This window comes from Rutidosis leptorrhynchoides, chromosome 9 (assembly GCF_046630445.1).
Source record: "Rutidosis leptorrhynchoides isolate AG116_Rl617_1_P2 chromosome 9, CSIRO_AGI_Rlap_v1, whole genome shotgun sequence".
Classification (NCBI taxonomy): Eukaryota; Viridiplantae; Streptophyta; class Magnoliopsida; order Asterales; family Asteraceae; genus Rutidosis; species Rutidosis leptorrhynchoides.
In genome coordinates this window covers 19,314,920-19,334,083 of record NC_092341.1, presented here as the reverse complement: position 1 = coordinate 19,334,083, position 19,164 = coordinate 19,314,920, and positions in this window count along the sequence as shown.

The window sequence follows — 19,164 nt, the reverse complement described above, 5'->3', positions numbered from 1 at the left end:
GGAAATGTACTGTGATAATTCAAGTGCTATTATACTTGCGAAAGAATCACGTGTACGTAAAGGTAGCAGACACATTCTTTGAAAGTTTGACTATATTCAAGAAGTCGTTGAGAGGAATGATATTAGTATTCTTAAGGTTCATACAGATGATAATGTGGCTGACCCGTTCACGAAGCCTATGACACACAACAAGCATGATGATCATGCTAGTAGTATTGGACTTCGTTATGCTGCTGATCTTTTTAATTTGTAATTTAGTATTTGGATATTTTTGGAACATTAAACAGTTTTATCATAATGAATTGATATATTGATGGTATGATCATTTTCATTTATATTACTGTGTTCAATATTAGCATGATTAATCCATGAGTAATTGTTGATTATTCAAAATCTCCATAATCAATCATGTTATGGGAATAACATGAATTAAGATTAATGTGAATGTTGGTTATATTTATTGATGATAAATAGTTAACTTGTTGAGACCAAAATTCATATGTATTCATTGATGATGAATATTGGAATGACCTAACTATAAGATGTCACTACATGGATCATTGTCAGTATTGAATCTTTTAGTGATTATGTCTTTATGTCCTTAGACTTGAGATGCACGCCAGTTTGATGTGTGAAATATTGTACTTTGATATGGTTAAACGCTGTCCTGAATAAGGCTGTTATAAAGGACATTATTGGATATAATGTAAAGCTCGTGATAGACACGTATATGCAATATAGGATTTGTTCCTCTAAAATATTTGGAGTTAGATACTTTTTGAGCTCCTCGATGAATGAATAAGATATTTGTGTGGCCGCACCCAGATGTAATTAAGATGATACTTAATTAATTTGGTGATCTAATTCAGTTATAAGATCGAGAAACAAAATTGTTAAACAAATGAGAATGACCGATGATCCATATCTCAAGTTTAACTAAAGTATCTGAAACAAAAGGACGAATGACATTTAAAACTTACCATAAACAGTTTCGAGAAACTACCCTCACATGAATTTGGGGACAATGACGTGTTGCTAGACGCTTACCATTGTTTGTATAGTTACTTGGTGTTGTGTCATGCACAAGTGGGAGTCTGTAGGATTAATGTGCAAGGTACAACATATAACTATATGGCCAACATCATTTGAGTCTTCGGGGTCACACACATATACACCGAGACGTCAAATAAAAAATATATATATATATATGATGTATATATATTATTCAAGTAACAAAATAGTAAATCGAAATTAATTCATTTACTATTCATATAAATAGTAAATGAATCGAAATTAATTAATTTACTATTCACATGAAAGCGACATGATAGAAATTATTAATTATAAGTTACATAACATACCCCTGAAGTATTTGAGAAATACGACTTTATGATATATATTTCGTAATATGAATTCACGGGTAGATTCACGGGTGAAATATTAAAATAAAATATCTATATATATTGTACCATATTACGGAGTAATAAATCTCTCATTCTTTTTTTTCGATGAACCAAAAATTTTGATTTCATAATATTAATCAAAGGTTGATTAATATTACTTGGGTTTGGACTAGCATCCATTGACGGTCGTTTGAAGTGTAGTGTGGACTATCTAAAGAGACGGTCATACTTTTGATCGTAAGTTTCTCTCCGTCTCATCAATTTCTTCAAGAAAGGTATATCGTCAACTCCTCTTTTGTTTTATATTCATGACAATTATTATGGTGTAACTGGATCATTGGGAAAGATTAATCGTGTGCATGTTTCATTAAATAAGTGAAAATTTAATCTTGTTAAATTTTGTTCATAAAATAATAAAAGATTATTATTTTAACTATCCGCTGTATTAATCTGATTTGGTAAAAGTACTCACGATTTTCTATCACACTCTTCAACTCTTATGATCTTTTTAACTTAGTTCGTTAAATGATGGGAAATGTAGTAAATTATTGAGTGCATATTATTTTTTTGTACTCTACTAAATGATTATACAAAAACTCAATAATACTCTTCTCGTCGTTTTGTAGACCAGAGTATCAAAGAACACTGTAATGGTTAGGGTTTAAATAACAAAAGTGGGGCATAAATTGTTATAATCACCTTGAAATTGTCTAAACCCTAATCAAATTTCACACCTTGAACTCATATTTTGTTCTGTAATAATTAAAGCATCATCTATATTTTCATGAAGAATCTTTCTTTATAACAAGACTAGTACCGTTAACAACGACGCCGTATTCTTCATTCATATTGCAGCGAACTGAATCGGTGATTTAAAGAAATCGATCTGCAGATCAAGTGAAAATGGAAGTGAATAGTTTTAATATTTTGTTCATGTTGCTTTGTTATATATGTTAAACATTTGCTCCATATTTGCTGTCATGTAATATTCATCTGGTGATTGAAACACCATCTTGGATGTACCTTTTTTCTTAGTTACCGATACCATGATCTTTATCTGTTATTAATTTCACTTTTTTTTCTTATTTACTTAACAGTAGTTTGTCTATTGACAATTAGATTTTTGTGTGAGCCACTACAAAATATATTGAGAGAGCTTGAACACTTAAAATCAGGGGTCAAAAAAGCTCAATCAAAACAAGTAATCTCTTAATTTGCTAACCAAGGATTGATAACCGTATGCTAGACATCTAAATTTTAATTCGATGGGGCAAAGGTTGAACTTTAAAATATTTAGCCTTTAAATCTATACAAATTGCTAGTAAGATCTTCAAAAACAAGTGTTGGACTACCCCGACGGCACTAAATGATATCCAAGTTATAAGCTTCGAGTAGATCGCGAAGAGATGTAAAGCAAGGACTATCGATTGGCATACTTGGCTTCATAATCCTCACGTTTTACTTTCTTGATCCCGTAATTTGGTGATCATTTGCAAGTTGCTAGCTTAACATCCTACAAATGGTTTTGTGCGTAACTAGGACTTTTGTATGATTCATTGCGTGAAACTGCTATATGCAGTCCATATGTATATGTATATATGTACTGTGAGTTTTTAATAATAATACAAGTTTGTTGCCTTTCAAAAAAAAAAAAAATTGCTAGTAAGAACAAAACTTTTTGAGAGGACTATGACACCCTTACCCCTTTGAATCCTCCTTCACTGACTATAATGGCAGCTATCGGGGTAGACTAAGATTTAAGTTACAAGTCTACAATCATCAATATCCTTACATATCAATAATACTTGTACCGAAATCCTACATAACTTCTAATTTATATTTTCATTTACAAGACAATTAGCATTCAATCACATATGTCGTCGTCAACAACGATCGTATAGGTATTTGACGCCTTGACTTTACCTTGATGGTAGGCCCCGAGGTTCCTTAAGAGGGGGAAAAGGAAGCTCTTTTTGTTAGCATTACTAAGGGGTTTGTTTACTTTTTCTGAATTTACCTCTATTTTCATTTGCCACTTATTTTGGAAGGGTGTTTAATCTTATATCTCTCGAAAATAGACCAACTTTCATAATTAAGTTACGGATTAAATGACAAATAATTTTACTTACTGAATTAAGAGCTGTACAGAAACAAATTATTAAGTAGAAAGTAAACATACCCTAAATTGTCCATCATTTTAACAGACCAAGTTAACAGGAATTAGAAAATTGGACCAGTGATGAGCTTTTTTAAAACCGTAAGGAGTACCACTATAATTTTAAAAAGATAGAGACGACCTTCATATCTTATGGGCATTTTTACCTTGAAATCAAGTTTAAATTAAAGTTTAAGAGGTTAACTTAGATGATGCAATTACGGTCGATATTGTCACTTAAAACGTGTATAAAATACACAATTTTGTCCACCAAAGTTAACGTTTTTCTTGCTAAAAACATATCACACATTAGACAAAATTTGGCCCCTCCAAGCGCAACGTACAAGCTCCGCCACTGACCAAATGTATATTCGTGATTATTAATCAAACTAGTAAAACTAAAAAACAGTATTACCAATGACTTTTACAAAATGACTAAATCCCTCTATAACTTTACCCACGAATTACCGAGGACTACATTTATGGGTAATCTCTCGTTTATATGTAACATCTCACAATATATTTACCCACAAATTTAACCCAATCACACATCAAACATGTTGCGGGTAAATTGACCCACGGAATCACATTTCCATGATCAAAATTATCCTCGTATGATATACCCATGTATATGTATTTGTGGGTAATACGTGTGTATTACACTATTATCCACGATTTTGGTTATTTACCCACATACATTGTTCGTGGGTAGTTGACATGATTCTTGTAGTGAATATTCATAATAGTTCTCTGTGTTAGATTGTAAATTTGTCTTTCTAAAAAAATATAAGATTACCTACATATTACATGTTTAGCCTAATCAATTAATTTTTTTTTTTTGAAAAGCAGTATATTCATATATAATATAAACTCAAGAACAGTACATATGGGGCAGATTTAGTCACCCCATTCTCAAGAGTACAATGTTAAACTGTTTAGCTATAATCCTAACCTCAAATGCTAACTAAACAAGGTGTTACGCTAACATAATTATACAATAATACTCTTAGGATTATGAAGCCGCTCATGCCACTCGATCTTTTTTGCCTTACATCTTTTTGAAATCCACTCAAACGCTTTCACTTGAATTTCGCATAGTGCAACCGAAGGAGTCCAACATTTGTTGTTGTATACCTTTTGATTCCGATTCCACCAAATGAGGTACCCGCAAGTCCAAACCAAAGCTTGCCACACCATACACCCAACTTCCGACATCGCAATGCTTGAAGAAGCCGTGAACATCTCGTTGATACTTAGAACCGAAGCCATATTCATACCCCACCAATCAAACACTTTAGACTAAACATCGAACGCGTGCTTACAAAATAAGATACCTTGTGTTTTTGTTGCATCTTTAGCTTAATCGGTAATCATGCTATCAAATACTCACTTGCTTGTAATCGAATGCCATAATGAAAAGCATTTTCTAAAATTATTAGATTGTAAATTTGAGTATTTAAAAAAATACGGTATAAAACTATATAAATTATGCATTTTTAGCCTAGCTAGTAAGTCATGCTATCAAATAGCTTGTAACTAGTTGTGGAGCCCTCGCTTCGCGCCGGGTGCTCCGTTTTGAATGCGAGTTAAAAAAAAAGTCTTGGTCTATTTTGTAAAAAAGAATTTTTTTCGACAGCTAACATTGAAGGGTTGTTCATTTTGTGAAAGTTCTTTCTTTTAGCGTTCGTTTTTTTTTTTTTTTAAAGTTAGTTGATCTATTTTGTAAAAAAGAATGTTTTTCGACATCTTTTGGTAGTATTGAAGGGTTGTTCCTTTTATGAAAGTTGCCTCCTTTATCATTGAGGAAGAAAAGGAAAAAAAAAAAAAAAAAGGTTAGTTGATTTTTTTGGTAAAGAAGAATTTTTTTCGACATCTTTTGGTAACATTGAAGGGTTGGTTCTTTTATGAGAGTTGCATCTTTTATCGTTGGAGTAAAAAAAAAAGTGAAATGACGAAAATATCCCTGGTTACTATTGATGAATAGTGCTACAGAGTTTTGTCTATTAGATATATAGATAATAATAGCTTGGAGCCCACGCTTCGTGTCGGGGGTTCCGTTTTGAATGCGAGTTAAAAAAAAAAGTCTTGATCTATTTTGTAAAAAAGAATTTTTTTTCGACATCTAACATTGAAGAGTTGTTCATTTTGTGAAAGTTGCTTCTTTTAGCGTTCGTTTTTATTTTTTTTTTTGTTTTTTTTTTTAAAAGTTAGTTGATCTATTTTATAAAAAAGAATGTTTTTCGACATCTTTTGGTAGCATTGATGGGTTGTTCCTTTTATGAAAGTTGACTGCTTTATCGTTGAGGAAGAAAAGAAAAAAAAAAGTTAGTTGATTTTTTTGGTAAAAAGGAATTTTTTTCGACATCTTTTGGTAACATTGAAGGGTTGGTTCTTTTATGAGAGTTGCTTCTTTTATCGTTGGAGACTAAAAAAAATTTGTTAAATGACGAAAATATCCCTGGTTACTATTGATGAATAGTGCTACAGGGTTTAGACCAAAAAAATAAAAAAATTGTGAAATGACAAAAATATCATTGATTACTATTGATTAATAGTACTACAGATTTTTTTTCTATATATAGATAATAATAATAATAATAATAATAATAATAATAATAATAATAATAATAATAATAATAATAATAATAATAATAATAATAATAATAATGATTACCATATGAAAACCTTTTCCAAATTGGATGGCCCAAATGTTAGTTATAAGTCAATTATTACAAAAGATTTTTCCAAAGCAATATAACAACAATAACTAGTCACTTGCAATGGTGGATATTTGTTGTATTGATAAATCCTTAACACTAAATTTATTGATTCATCATTTATATACTACAACTTACCAATACATAAAATAATGGATCTATCAATTTTAGTGTTAAATTTATGGGAAGTGATATGTATATAAACATTCTCCAACATTTTTTGAGGTGTTGGAGAACCATGATGATGACAGTGGTGATGAAGTCGATGGGAATGTTGGTTTTTTTGAGGGTCTTGAGAGACAAGGTTGGCTCCCTCCTTCCGTGCCGGGTATTAGGATTGGAAGCTCTTCGACAAAGGTATCGTCGTATGCGATTGAAAATCGGGCGCGCAAGAAAATTGTTCGATTGAAAGTTGATGGTGTGGTTGTTAAACCGATCATCAAGACTCGGAAAGGTAAAGCGGTTATCGAGTATTTCGTGTTCGGTTTTCTTTTTTAGTATTGTATGTCGTTTGTTTAGTCAGTCTTGGGTTTATGTTTTGGTTCTTATATTTGTTTGTGGTCCGAAATTGTTTTTATGATCCGGTTACTCAAGGCTCGGGTTTAGTTAGCTTTTGTTCTTTGTTTAGTGCTAGTTAGTGCTAGGGTTTGTTTTTTGTTTCCGAGAGGTGCTTTGGTTTTCTTGTATCATTGTTCATCTTTGTTTAATGTTATCGTTTTTTGCCAAAAAAAAAAAAAAAAAAAAAAATTGTGTGTACGCAACCAATGCCTTATAACATAATCTGACCCTCAAATGTATAGTGTTCTCAAACTAGTAGGTAGCGCCTTATATTCATGCGCACTTTTTTGAATTCAATATGTGCACTCGCGCATGATCAGACATTAATATTCAATGCCTTTGCAATGGAAGTTTTAGCTATGTATATGCGGATGTTTGTTAAACTAGTGGGACCATTAAAGCGTTGACACGTGTCAATTAAGTGGATTTTTATTTTATATATGATGGGGAGTCCGGAGTCATCTTACAATTCGAGCATACCCTACCTTGGCGAGTAATTGTACACGTATGCTATGAATGTGCCTAGGGACTAGGACGTAGGAACAATGGTTAGGGTTGACCTTAGTTGATGAGTTGAAAAAAACATTGAAAATTGTTCAAGAAGTAAAAAACAGTCAAAATAAGCACGATTAAGCGGGCGCCGTAGTATGAAAAGAAAGGAATATTCCAAGGGATAAACTTCCATTTTACAACCCCTCATGGGTTATTCTGTTGTCATAATGGGTCTCACTATTCACTAACCACTCATGAATGGATTGTTGAGACTTAAAGCCAAGCCCAAAAGGCTAAACTCTAGCCACCAAATACCATTCATGGCCTATGTGAGAAGAAATGAAAAAATCGCACATGTATGGATTCAAAAGTCGAGTGTATGGTAAATTGCACATGCGCACTAACTAGCTAGATACCTACGCAAGTTAGTGTAAAAGATATGGACTTCATCTAGGAGCGTTTAGTAATTTTGAGGTATTCGATAGAATTTGCATTTCAAAATCAACCAAATTTTATGTTTAGTTGGAAGAACTGAATTTACTTCAAATTTCAAAATTTCATGAACATCGGTGAACATTGAATATTATAATCCTTTGTATTAGTGATGGATTTGAAATCTCATATTTTAAATATTTTTTATTATTATTTTTGTTTACGTTATATGATTTACATTTTAGATTTACGTTTACGCTATACGTTTTACATTTATGTTTACGTTTTACAAACATACGTTTTTGGTTTATGTTAGTACATAAACATAAGTCCCTAGTTCATTATTGTGTATTCATGAATTCTATAGACATTGTAAGTACTCGGACAATTGGTTGTTGGTTTATTATGATTACTATTACGTTTACAGTCAATTGTATGCATTTAATGTTAAGTTAGTTATTGTGTGTGTAACCGCACAGATGCAGAATGCATCCGTATGGATACAAAGGCAACCGCACGGTTGCAATTTGCAACTGCACGGTTACACGTGCAGACCTTATTTAATGAGAATTTCGGGTTCATTGTTAGGGTTACGAACCATAACTCAACCCTAGCTGTGTTTTCGTTTCTTTGCCGGTCTATCACTCTAGTTTGTCGATCTATAACATATCAAAGTCCATTTGCTTAATTAGATCACAAGTGTTTGAGTCGTTTTTGATATAAAACTCAATATCGAGTTATTACGCACTCGATATTGAAGATTTGGTCGATTAATATTGTTTAATCATTCCTACAGTTTCCGTCGTAGGTTTTACGTTTACGCAATATGCTTTTATGTTTACTTTTTACACTTTGCGTTGACATTTTATGTTTTACTTTTACGTTTACGTATGTTTACTTTTACGTTTAATTATTACATTCTACGTTTTAAAAATTCATGAAATATATACAAATTCATGATAGGATTTAAAATTCCGGGATTTCAAATTTTGATGAGATTTAAAATATATAATATTTTCCGATTGATTTTTATGCTAATTTGAACATAATTTGATCAATATATATATATATATATATATATATATATATATATATATATATATATATATATATATATATATATAAAGGGGGGGTAGATTGCATGGACCCTCTGACCATGTGTCGACTATGTCAACCTGCGTACCCACCCCGAAAGGGAATTGCACCGGCAAAGTACCTCCCCCTGGGTACCCAAATGTGAAGGAACGGGTTCGAACCTGCGTGGGAGCAAACACAAGTGGGCCCAGGGATCAAAGGCATCGGGTACCGTTGAAGCACTGCTTCTTTAGTTTAGGGTTTAGGGACTAAACCCTAAACCCTAAACTCTAAATCTGGCTAAATTTTACTTCACAAAACATGAAAAAAGCGTTAACATTTTTCACGATCAGTATTATCTTGAATATTATTTTTGTCGATCGTTTTCCCGCCTAAATAATAACATTCATCACGAAGTGTCTTTTTTAAATGTTCATATTTTCGTGTGATATTGATGCCTGAAATTTTTTTTTCAAAAAACTGAAAAAAAGAAATTTTTGCTTCCCCCCGCTTCCCCCGATTGGTTACTTACCCATTTATCCTGCACCATATATATATATATATATATATATATATATATATATATATATATATATATATATATATATATATATATGTGATGTTGGGTGCCCTATAAAATCATTTTTAAATATGTGTAACCTATAAAATTAAATTGATAAACTTTGATGGTCTTTCAAACTATAATCCATATTTTATCATTATTTTTAACAGATTTATCATAAATGTATAGTTATCATAATTTTTTTATCATTATATAGTTATGACACATGTATCTGTCAATGTTTGTAAGTTTTGGGTTAGATCACGAATAACAGATCATCATATCCGATCAATTATGTAACATGTATTATGTTGTCTGATCTTTATGATATATATATATATATATATATATATATATATATATATATATATATATATATATATATATATATATATATATATATATATATAAAAGGGGCGGGTTCAAACGAGAAATACAAAAAGGGCGAGAACTGCGAGAACCTTTTAATTTCATAGTTTTTATGCATTTAGATGCAACCAAATTACATGCAAATGTTAATTAATGTTCATATCATTAACAAACATATGTCATTACCACAAATTACATGTTAAATTGTTAATTATATGAAATGTTTACATGTTGTAAGACCCGTTTATTTGTAGTGTACATAAGTGTAGTTAATGTACTTGAAGTGGGGTTTTGGTTGTACATATTAAAAAGAATGCAGAAAACTAGTCTGGACGTTTGGCGCGCCGCGCCATTGTTCTGTGACAGATTCCCTTTTAATTAGATATTTTGAGGGTAAATTGGTAAAATCACAAGGAATCCGACTTTAAGGCTTGGGATCAGTTGTTGGAGCCTCATTTACTCCATTTTCACCCACTTAATCATCTTCCATTAAATCCTAGAGAGAGAGGAGGTTCTAGAGTGAGAAAGCTCCATTAAAGGAAGAAGGAGGTTGAATCGGGTCTTAGTGCGAGTTCTAAAGTCGTTCATCTAGTCGCTAGCTATGTGGTGATTGTGTTGGTAAGTTATAAAACCTAATTTCTTACTTTAATTATATTGAGGGTTAGGGTTTGGGTAGTGTTGCACATAAAAACCATTTGTTAGTGAATTAGGGGTTTTTGGGTGAATTTGGGTCATGTAGACTCAAAGTTGACTAACTAGGGTTTTCAAAGTATTAATTTATGTTTATGAGTTTAAATTGGTTAGTCAAATTACTAGCACACTTATATATATAAAGGGGTATTAAGTGGGTTAGTGGATGACCCGAAATGGGTGTGTAGACCTTAAATTGGTCAAATGGGTCAAAGTGGACTTAAGTTAGTTAATGTTTGTGATTAATGCCTAAACCTTGTTTTGAAATGTATTTTAAACCTATCTTGGCTAATGTTAGGGTTTTGATATGAGTTGACCCAAAATTAGGGTTAAGGGTGCAAATGGGTTGAAATTGCACTTTGGGTCAAAATGACTTTAGAATGGTGAAAGAATTGGTTGACCAACTTGAGTTTGTGATTGATAATATGTATAATGTGATAGGTACGTTACATGGAGGTTTTGAAAGCTAGGGTATCTTTTCACAAGAGATTTTGAGGTGAGTGGAATAATTATATGTGTAGGTATATAATGTATCTATTTGTTGTAGCGTGAAATGCGTAGTGTCGAGGTGTTAAGACACCACGTTTCACGTGATGAGTGAAGCATCAAGGTGTTAAGATGCCACTCGGGGTGAAGCATCGAGGTGTTAAGATGCCACCTAGGGGTGTGGTGTCGAGGTGTTAAGACACCACTCCGTAAAATAATGAGTGAAGCATCGAGGTGTTAAGATGCCACTCGGGGTGAAGTGCCGAGGTGTTAAGGTGCCACCCTAGGGGTTAGTGTTACGAGGTGTTAAGTGCCCTAACGGATGTTATGAACACCGATGGCGTTTTCGCGAGCGCCATTCCCTTGTACGATTGGTTAACCATGGTTATTGTGTTGTAAGTGTAAGCATATTATATTATTCAAGTTATATTTATATGCGTTGCTATGCTAGCTTGTGGTATTGGAGATTTCTAGCTCGTATTCGAGATTATAAGCTAATTGTGTTGCTAGCATGTATGCGGTGTTTGAGTAAGTGATTGCAAGTAGGTATGTTATATATGTATGTGTATAATTATTGCATTCACTAAGCGTTAGCTTACCCTCTCGTTGTTTACCTTTTTATAGGTTCAGTTGTGGACAAGGGTAAGGGCATCATCTTGGATTAAAGATCCCGTTGTTGTTAGGGAACGCTTTTGGAGATATTAGCTTTTGGAGTTTGACCGAGACTTGGGTAGTTTAATCCCAAACACCATGCTCGTAGTGTAGTTTGGTACTTAAACTTTTGATGGTCGAAATTCATACTTTGTATTAAACTCGTAAAACGGCCGATGTGGGCCCCGCTTCGTAAAACTCATTTTATTAATGGAATGTGTTAGTTTTATATATTTGAATATGTTGTTAAAAGCGTTTTGTCTAATTATATCCGGAAGTGGCCAATTTTTTTCACATTTGAAGACTTTTTAGACAGACTAGATCGGCGCGCCGCGCGGCCTTCTGGCGCGCCGCGCCATTTGCTGAACATATATTTTTTTTTTTGGTATTTTTCGCGGGTTCGATGGTGGTTTGGTTTGGGTCGTTACAAGTGGTATCAGAGCATGGTCTAAGGGATTTAGGCGACTTGAGATAGGTGCCTAGACTTAGACTTTACTGTGTGTACGCTTTATGCGGGACTTGTAGGACTTTGGGTCGGAAAGGGAATTGTTAGTGCTAGTGTTTAAGTGAATTAATCATGCACTAATTGCTTTGTGTTGTTTTAGCAATCATCAAGCGAGATAGACGTGGTACTAGCGAGTTAATGCGACGTGCTCGCGCAACAACGATTAGCTACCGTTATTACGGGTGCAAATCGTATCAAACAAGCAATGTACGACGATTGTTGAGCAAGATGGGGTGGCGTGGTGTACATGTATACTTACGTGTTATGTCCTTTCATTCTTTGTTTAACCTTTTCCGTTTTATAGAATGAAGACGAGAAACGGACACGATAACGATATCGGAGGTACAAGCGAGGACTCCGAATTTACGGCCAAGGTTGAGGCCATCTTGAAGAACTACAAGGAGAATTTTCTTGTTAGCGTAAGGAAAGTTTTCAAAGAATCGGTTGACGAGCAAATAACCGATTTAATTAATGAACGAATGAAGGCCACTGTCGAAGAGGCACTTGACGCTAGAAATGTTTATCCTCGTGGTGAAGGAGGCGAAGGGGGGTGGGACTTTCACTACAAGAACTTCAAGGACGCTCAACCCCCGATGTTTAATGGGGTGCGAGATCCGTTGAAAAACATGTGTTGGATTTCCAATATCGAGGGGGCTTTCCGTACCGCGGAGTGTCCTCCCGAAAAGAAGGCGAGGTATGGTTCTAGTATGTTGAGGGAAGAAGCCAAGTTGTGGTGGGACGATAAAATCAATTTATATGGTGAAGAACAATGCATGAGCTTGACATGGGAGGAGTTTAAGAAGGAATTTTTTAGAGAATACCGAACTTCTTCCAACCTTGATAGAATCCGGGACGAGTTGCACCATTTGCAACAAGGTTCAATGGACTTGGTCACACTCAAGTCTGCCTTTTTGGCAAAAACTCATTTTTGTCCGGAATATGTGGGTGACGATCACAAGCTAATGAAAAATTTCTACCGTACTTTGAATTATGAGTTCAAGGGCAAGATTAGTCGGGATATGGCTAAGTCTTTTGATGAGTTATTTGAATTGGCTCGGGGTTTTGAGCCGGATGTTCCAAGAAAAAGCGATTTCACGTTTTCCAAAAGAAAGTTTGAAGGTTCTAGTCATTCTAACTTTTCAAACAAGAAGAACAAGAACAAGAAGGGTTCCAGGAGTGTTAATAGCGTGAAGAAGGGTGCTTCCGGGGGTTTTTCTTATGCGTGCTACAATTGTGGGCAACCGGGTCATATGGCTCGTGAATGTCCTAAACCATCTTTCGAAAACAAGGTCACTTGTTTTAATTGCGGTAAAGAAGGGCATAAGAAGCCGGAGTGTCCCGATTTGCGAAACGATAATGTGAAGCGGTTAGAGAAGGCGGCGGGTACGGCTAGGGGTCGTAACTATTTGATGACCAATGATGAAGCCAAACAATCGAACGAAGTTGTTTCAGGTACTTTCATGGTCAATTCTAATCCGGCAAGGATTCTTTTCGATAGCGGTGCAAATTTGTCGTTTGTGTCTCCTAAATTTGTGCCTAAACTTAATAGACCGTTAGCTAAGTTAAGTCGTCCGGTAGAAGTCGAAATAGCGGACGGCAAGACGGTGCTAGTAGTTGATGTGTGTAAAAATTGTGATGTTGTGTTTGGTGCCGAAAACTTTAAGATAGATCTCATTCCGATGACCTTGGGCGATTTTGATATTGTTGTGGGTATGGATTGGCTCGATCATAATAGAGCCGATATTGCATGCCATGAAAAATTTATTCGTGTGAAGACCCCAAGTGGGGGAGAGTTAATTATTCACGGTGATAAGCGTAGAAGACTTGTGCCGATATGCACTTTTGCACGGGCACGTCGTCTCCTCGATAGTGGTGGCATGGACTTTCTTGCCCATGTTGTTAATACTCGTGATGAGTCACCACCCATTCGTGAAATTCTGGTGGTTAGTGAATTCGAAGACGTTTTTTCGGACGAGTTACCGGGTGTTCCGGCGGAAAGACAAGTTGAATTTCGCATTGAGTTGGTTCCGGGAGCTACTCCCATTGCTAAAACTCCTTATCGTTTAGCGCCGATGGAAATGCAAGAGTTGTTAAATCAAACCCAAGAGTTTCTTGAGAAGGGTTTTATTCGACCGAGTGCTTCGCCATGGGGCGCTCCGGTTTTATTCGTAAAGAAGAAGGATGGTAGTATGCCGATGTGCATCGATTATCGGGAGTTAAATAAAGTGACGATCAAGAATCGTTATCCATTACCTCGGATTGACGATTTGTTTAACCAACTCCAAGGTGCAACGTATTTCTCTAAAATCGACCTACGATCCGGCTATCACCAAATGCGGGTCCGTGAGGAAGACATCGAGAAAATGGCTTTTCGAACGCGTTATGGGCATTTTGAATTCGTAGTTATGCCTTTTGGTCTTACGAATGCACCGGCGGCATTCATGGACCTTATGAATCGAGTGTGCCAACCTATGTTGGACAAGTGGGTAATTGTGTTCATCGACGATATACTTGTTTATTCGAAGAGTATGAACGAACATGAACGTCATTTACGTGAAGTATTGAAGACGTTACGAAAGGAGAAGTTGTATGCTAAGTTCTCCAAGTGTGAATTTTGGCTAAGGGAGGTTCAATTCCTTGGCCATATTGTGAACGAAGATGATATTCAAGTAGATCCGGGGAAGATAGAGACGGTGAAGAGTTGGAGACAACCGACTACGCCTACGGAAGTCCGAAGTTATCTCGGATTGGCCGGTTATTATCGTCGGTTTATCCAAGACTTTTCTAAGATCGCTTTTTCATTGACGAAATTGACGAGGAAGAACGCGAGATTTACTTGGAAGAACGAGCAAGAAATTGCCTTTCAATTGCTAAAAGAGAAGTTGTGTCAAGCTCCGGTGTTAGTTTTGCTGGAAGGAGTGGAAGACATGACGGTTTATTGTGATGCTTCGCTAAATGGGCTCGGGTGTGTTCTTATGCAAAGGGGTAAAGTCATCGCTTATGCCTCTCGAAAATTAAAGGAACACGAGATGAGATATCCGACTCATGATCTTGAGTTGGCGGCGGTTGCGCATGCGTTGAAAATTTGGTGCCATTACTTGTATGGTGTTAAGAGTACGATTTATTCGGATCATAAGAACTTGAAACATCTCTTTAATCAGCGAGATTTGAATTATCGTCAACGTAGGTGGATGGATGTGGTAAAAGATTATGATTGTGAAATACTTTATCATCCGGGCAAGGCGAATGTAGTCGCGGATGCGTTAAGTCGAAAGAATCATCACCCGGTGTTACGATTGGGATTTTTACGTATGATTATTACTAACGATTTTCTTGAAAAACTTGGTGTGATTCAAATAGAGGCTTACGTTCACAACAAGCATGCGGAGTGAATTATGAGGCAATCGGAATTCATTACTATGGGTTCGCGTGGTTTGTTGTTCTTTCAAGGAAGAGTGTGGGTGCCTAAGATGGGTGAGTATCGACAAGTGCTACTTGATGAAGCACATAAGTCAAAGTATTCCATTCATCCGGGCGCAACGAAGATGTATCTTGATCTGAGGAAGGATTATTGGTGGCCGGGCATGAAACGTGATGTTGTAAAGTATTTGAGCAATGCGTCACGTGTTTGCAAGTTAAGGCCGAGCACCAAAAGCCGTATGGTAAGTTACAACCGTTAGAAATCCCGAAATGGAAATGGGAGCACATTACCATGGATTTCATTACAAAGTTACCTAAAACGGCAAAAACCCAATTTGATTCAATTTGGGTGATAGTTGATCGATTGACGAAAAGTGCTTTGTTTCTTCCCATTAAGGAAGCGATATCGTCGGAGACCTTGGCTAAGTTGTTTATCAAGGAAGTTATCTCTCGACACAGAGTTCCCATATCTATTATTTTGGATCGAGATACCCGTTTTACATCTCGGTTTTGGGAGAAATTTTATGAAGATATGGGTACGCAATTAAAATTAAGCACGGCGTATCATCCTCAAACAGACGGTCAAACCGAACGTACGAATCAAACTTTGGAAGATATGTTACGAGCGTGCATTATTGATTTCGGTGGTAGTTGGGATGAGCATTTGCCTTTGGTGAAATTCTCGTACAATAATAGTTATCATAATAGTATCGGGATGCCGCCATATGAGATGCTTTATGGGCGTAGGTGTTCAACCCCGATTTATTGGGGTGAAGTGGGACAGAAGGAAATCGGGAGTACCGATTTGGTCTTAGAGACGAATAGCAAAATTGATATGATTCGAGAGCATTTGAAAAAGGCTCAAGATAGGCAAAAGTCGTATGCCGACAAACGTAGACGAACGATCGAATTTCAAGAAGGTGACATGGTGATGCTTAAGGTTTCACCATGGAAGGGTATTATTCGATTTCAAAAATGGGGAAAGTTAGCTCCTCGGTTTATTAGACCATTTAAGGTTTTAGCTCGTGTTGGTGAAGTCGTGTATCGTTTGGAATTACCCGAAGAGCTTGCGGGGATCCATAATACATTTCATGTTTCCCATCTCTGTAAGTGTCTCGCGGATGATTCATCTTGGGTACCATTAGACGAGATTGAGCTAAATAATAAGTTAGAGTATATTGAGGAACCGATTGCCATACTCGATGAAAAGGTCAAAAGGTTGAGACATAAAGAGGTGAGAACTTTTAAAGTTCAATGGCGTCATAGTAAAGGTTCCGAGTTTACTTGGGAGCCCGAAGAGTTTGTGTTGGTTTATCTTCCTTCTTGTCATGCGGCGTGGATCGCGAGGACGCGCTCCGATTCAAGTGGGGGAGAGTTGTAAGACCCGTTTATTTGTATTTTACATAAGTGTAATTAATGTACTTGAAGTGGGGTTTTGTTTGTACATATTAAAAAGAATGCAGAAAACTGGTTTGGGCGTTTGGCGCGCCGCGCGGCCATTTGGCACGCCGCGCCATTGTTCTGTGACAGATTCCCTTTTAATTAGATATTTTGAGGGCAAATTGGTAAAATCACAAGGAATCTGACTTTAAGGCATGGGATCAGTTGTTGGAGCCTCATTTACTCCATTTCCACCCACTTAATCATCTTCCATTAAATCCTAGAGAGAGAGGAGGTTCTAGAGTGAGAAAGCTCCATTAAAGGAAGAAGGAGGTTGAATCAGGTCTTAGTGCGAGTCCTAAAGTCGTTCATCTAGTCACTAGCTACGTGGTGATTGTGTTGGTAAGTTATAAAACCTAATTTCTTACTTTAATTGTATTAAGGGTTAGGGTTTGGGTAGTGTTGCACATAAAACCCATTTGTTAGTGAATTAGGGGTTTTTGGGTGAATTTGGGTCATGTAGACTCAAAGTTGACTAACTAGGGTTTTCAAAGTATTAATTTATGTTTATGAGCTTAAATTGGTTAGTCAAATTACTAGCACACTTATTTATATAAAGGGGTGTTAAGTGGGTTAGTGGATGACTCGAAATGGATGTGTAGACCTTAAATTGGTCAAATGGGTCAAAGTGGACTTAAGTTAGTTAATGTTTGTGATTAATGCCTAAACCTTGTTTTGAATTGTGTTTTAAACCTATCTTGGCTAATGTTAGGGTTTTGGTATGAGTTGACCCAAAATTAGGGTTAAGGGTGTAAATGGGTTGAAATTTCACTTTGGGTCAAAATGACTTTAGAATGGTGAAAGAATTGGTTGACCAACTTGAGTTTGTGATTGATAATATGTATAATGTGATAGGTACGTTACATTGAGGTTTTGCAAGCTCGGGTATCTTTTCACAAGAGATTTTGAGGTGAGTGGAATAATTATATGTTTAGGTATATAATGTATCTATTTGTTGTAGCGTGAAATTCGTAGTGTCGAGGTGTTAAGACACCACGTTTCACGTGATGAGTGAAGCATCGAGGTGTTAAGATGCCACTCGGGGTGAAGCATCGAGGTGTTAAGATGCCACCTAGGGGTGTGGTGTCGAGGTGTTAAGACACCACTCCGTAAAATAATGAGTGAAGCATCGAGGTGTTAAGATGCCACTCGGGGTGAAGTGCCGAGGTGTTAAGGTGCCACCCTAGGGGTTAGTGATACGAGGTGTTAAGTACCCTAACGGATGTTATGAACACCGATGGCGTTTTCGCGAGCGCCATTTCCTTGTACGATTGGTTAACCATGGTTATTGTGTTGTAAGTGTAAGCATATTATATTATTCAAGTTATATTTATATGCGTTGCTATGCTAGCTTGTGGTATTGGAGATTTCTAGCTCGTATTCGAGATTATAAGCTAATTGTGTTGCTAGCATGTATGCGGTGTTTGAGTAAGTGATTGCAAGTAGGTATGTTATATATGTATGTGTATAATTATTGCATTCACTAAGCGTTAGCTTACCCTCTCGTTGTTTACCTTTTTATAGGTTCGGTTGTGGACAAGGGTAAGGGCATCATCTTGGATTAAAGATCCCGTTGTTGTTAGGGAACGCTTTTGGAGATATTAGCTTTTGGAGTTTGACCGAGACTTGGGTAGTTTAATCCCAAACACCATGCTCGTAGTGTAGTTTGGTACTTAAACTTTTGATGGTCGAAACTCATACTTTGTATTAAACTCGTAAAACGGCCAATGTGGGCCCCGCTTCGTAAAACTCATTTTATTAATTGAATGTGTTAGTTTTACATATTTGAATATGTTGTTAAAAGCGTTTTGTCTAATTATGTCGGGAAGTGGCCAATCTTTTTCGCATTTGAAGACTTTTTGGACAGACCAGATCGGCGCGCCGCGCGGCCTTCTGGCGCGCCGCGCCATTTGCTGAACATATATTTTTCTTTTTTGGTATTTTCCGCGGGTTCGATGGTGGTTTGGTTTGGGTCGTTACACATGTTCACAAACAAATATGCACATGTGAACGAGAAACTATATATTTGATTATTATAGGTAAAAATATAAGTTTTTTAAAATTATTTTATGTTTATTTTTACTATCCATAAATATAAATGGTTGATTCAATCTACTCACATGTGAAAATCTTTGTAAATCAAAAGTTCTCGCCGTTCTCGTTCTTTTTGTAATTCTCGTTTGAACTTTTGATATATATATATATATATA